Here is a 4,075-nt window from a genome sequence, read left to right on the forward strand (position 1 = left end):
TCTAAAACAGCATAAAAAAATGTCTCCCTACAGTCCTTAATTGTGTACCACAAATTATGTCACTAAATCCGCATACTTAAACTAGGATTTACACCAAATATCAGCAAGAGGAAGACTCAGATATAGCTGTTTTTGCATTTGGGAGAACTATTGTAAATATCTGACATTCCTTTGCCACTCTATGTATTCTACAAGTGCTACAGTCGAACCAAGCGCTAAAACTACCGGGGGCTCTGTGGCGCAATGGAAAGCGTATTGGATTTCTAGTTGGTTGTAGTTATTCAATGGTTGTGGGTTCAAGTCCCACCAGAGTAATTCTTTAGTTTTAAATGCAAATATTTAAGATTTACATTCAACTTTTCATTACAATATGATTGGAGATTGGAGATCCTTATACTACATAAACAATATAATCATCGGTTGTTCACTGGAAAGTCCCTTTCAAAGTAAGATCACAAGTTACAATGTAACTTCAGATTCCATTAAACCAGTAATTGCTGTTTTGAAAATACTTTTGTCTCTACTCAACTAGCCTTGCTCAGATTGAGGGGTATGTATTCTAAAACATCATAAAAAAATGTCTCCCTACAGTCCTTAATTGTGTACCACAAATAATGTAACTATATCTGCTTATTTATAATAGGACTTGCACCAAATATCAGCAAGAGGAAGACTCAGATATAGCTGTTTTTGCATTTGCGAGAACTATTGTAAATATCTAACACTCCTTTGCCACTCTATGTATTCTGCAAGTGCTATCGTCAAACCAAGCGCTTAAACTGCCAGGGGCTCTGTGGCGCAATGGATAGCGCATTGGACTTCTAGTTGGTTATAGTTATTCAAATGTTGTGAGTTTGAGTCCCACCAGAGTTGTTCTTTAGTTTTAATTGCAAATAATTAGGATTTACATTCAACTTTTCATAACAGTATGATTGGAGATTGGAGATCCTTATACTACATAAACAATATAATGATCGGTTGTTCACTGGAAAGTCCATTTCAAAGTTAGATCACAAGATACAATGTAATTTCAGATTCCTTTAAACAAGTAAGTGGTGTTTTGAAAACTCTTTTGTCTCTACTCAACTAGCCTTGCTCAGATTGAGTGGTATGTATTCTAAAACATCGTAAAAAAATGTCTCCCTACAGTCCTTAATTGTGTACCACAAATTATGTCACTAAATCCACATACTTAAAATAGGACTTGCACCAATTATCAGCAAGAGGAAGACTCAGATATAACTGTTTTTGCATTTGGGAGAACTATTGTAAATATCTGACACTCCTTTGCCACTCTATGTATTCTACAAGTGCTACAGTTGAACCAAGCGCTTAAACCGCCAGGGGCCCTGTGTCGCAATGGGTAGCACATTGGACTTCTAGTTGGTTGTAGTTATTCAAAGGTTGTGGGTTTGCATCCCACCAGAGTCGTTCGTTAGCTTTAAATGCAAATTATTAGGATTTACATACAACTTTTCATAACAATATGATTGGAGTTTGGAGATCCTTATACTACATAAACAATATAATCATCGGTTGTTGACTGGAAAGTCCCTTTCAAAGTAAGATCACAAGTTACAATGTAATTTCAGATTCCTTTAAATCAGTAATTGGTGTTTTGAAAACACTTTTATCTCTACTCAACTAGCCTTGCTCAGATTGAGTGGTATGTATTCTAAAACATCATAAACAATGTCTCCTTACAGTCATTAATTGTGTACCACAAATTATGTCACTAAATCCGCATACTTAAAATAGGACTTGCACCAAATATCAGCAAGAGGAAGACTCAGATATAGCTGTTTTTGCATTTGGGAGAACTATTGTAAATATCTGACACTCCTTTGCCACTCTATGTATTCTACAAGTGCTACAGTCGAGCCAACCGCTTGAACCACCAGGAACTCTGTGGCGCAATGTATAGCGCATTGGACTTGTAGTTGGTTGTAGTTATTCAAAGGTTGTGGGTTTGAGTCCCACCAGAGTTGTTCTTTAGTTTTAAATGCAAATAATTAGGATTTACATACAACTTTTCATAACAATATGATTGGAGATTGGAGATCCTTATACTACATAAACAATATAATGATCGGTTGTTGACTGGAAAGTCCCTTTCAAAGTAAGATCACAAGTTGCAATGTAATTTCAGATTCCTTTGCCACTCTATGCATTCTACAAGTGCTACAGTCGAACCAAGCGCTTAAATCGCCTGGGGATCTGTGGCGCGATGGATTGTGCTTTTGACTTCTAGTTGGTTGTAGTTATTCAAAGGTTGTGGGTTTGAGTCCCACCAGAGTCGTTCGTTAGATTTAAATGCAAATAATTAGGATTTACATACAACTTTTCATAACAATATGATTGGAGTTTGGAGATCCTTATACTACATAAACAATATAATGATCGGTTGTTGACTGGAAAGTCCCTTTCAAAGTAAGATCACAAGTTACAATGTAATTTCAGTTTCCTTTAAATCAGTAATTGGTGTTTTGAAAACACTTTTATCTCTACTCAACTAGCCTTGCTCAGATTGAGTGGTATGTATTCTAAAACATCATAAAAAAATGTCTCCCTACAGTCATTAATTGTGTACCACAAATTATGTCACTAAATCCGCATACTTAAAATAGGACTTGTACCAAATATCAGAAAGACGAAGACTCAGATATAGCTGTTTTTGCATTTGGGAGAACTATTGTAAATATCTGACACTCCTTTGCCACTCTATGTATTCAACAAGTGCTACAGTCGAACAAAGCGCTTAAGCAGCCAAGGGCGCTGTGGTGCAATAGATAGCGCATTAGACTTCTAGTTGGTTGAAGTTATTCAAAAGTTGTGGGCTCAAGTCCCACCAGAATCATTCTTTAGTTTTAAATGCAAATATTTAGGATTTATATTCAACTTTTTATAACAATATGATTGGAGATTGGAGATAATTATACTACATAAACAATATAATGATCGGTTATTGACTGGAAAGTCCCTTTCAAAGTTAGATTACAAGTTACAATGTAATTTCAGATTCCTTTAAACCAGTAATTGGTGTTTTGAAAACACTTTTATCTCTACTCATCTAGCCTTGCTCAGATTGAGGGGTATATATTCTTAAACATCATAAAAAATGTCTCCCTACAGTCCTTATTTGTGTACCACAAATTATGTCACTAAATCTGCATACTTAAAATAGGACTTGCACCAAATATCAGCAAGAGGAAGACTCAGATATAGATGTTTTTGCATTTGGGAGAACTATTGTAAATATCTGACACTCCTTTGCCACTCTATGTGTTCTACAAGTGCTACAGTTGAACCAAGCGCTTAAACCGCCAGGGACTCTGTGGCGCAATGGATAGCGCATTGGACTCATAGATGGTTGTAGTTATTCAAAGTTAGTGGGTTCGAATCCCACCAGAGTCATTCTTTAGTTTTAAATGCAAATAATTAGGATTTACATACAACTTTTCATAACAATATGATTGGAGTTTGGAGATCCTTATACTACATAAACAATATAATGATCGGTTGTTGACTGGAAAGTCCCTTTCAAAGTAAGATCACAAGTTGCAATGTAATTTCAGATTCCTTTGCCACTCTATGCATTCTACAAGTGCTACAGTCGAACCAAGCGCTTAAATCGCCAGGGGATCTGTGGCACGATGGATTGTGCTTTTGACTTCTAGTTGTTTATAGTTATTCAAAGGTTGTAGGTTTGAGTCCCACCAGAGTCGTTGTTTAGTTTTAAATGCAAATAATTAGGATTTACATTCAACTTTTCATAACAATATGATTGGAGTTTGGAGATCTTTATACTACATAAACAATATAATGATCGGTTGTTGACTGGAAAGTCCCTTTCAATGTAAGATCACAAGTTACAATGTAATTTCAGATACCTTTAAACCAGTAATTGGTGTTTTGAAAACACTTTTGTCTCTACTCAACTAGCCTTGCTCAGATTGAGGGGTATGTATTCTAAAACATCATAAAAAAATGTCTCCCTACAGTCCTTAATTGTGTACCACAAATTATGTCACTAAATCCGCATACTTAAAATAGGACTTGCACCAAATATCAGCAA

General features: G+C 35.7%; 1 non-coding gene across 1 annotated transcript; it reads left to right on the forward strand.

The window, feature by feature from the left end:
- Window positions 1-229: 229 nt before the first annotated feature.
- On the forward strand, window positions 230-315 carry TRNAR-UCU (transfer RNA arginine (anticodon UCU)). Its single transcript is given in 2 exon segments — window positions 230-266; window positions 280-315. It is a non-coding gene; the product is annotated as a tRNA-Arg (tRNA).
- Window positions 316-4,075: the final 3,760 nt, after the last annotated feature.

Source organism: Taudactylus pleione, unplaced genomic scaffold, assembly GCF_031769625.1.
Source record: "Taudactylus pleione unplaced genomic scaffold, aTauple2 ptg000070l, whole genome shotgun sequence".
In the NCBI taxonomy this organism is placed as follows: domain Eukaryota; kingdom Metazoa; phylum Chordata; class Amphibia; order Anura; family Myobatrachidae; genus Taudactylus; species Taudactylus pleione.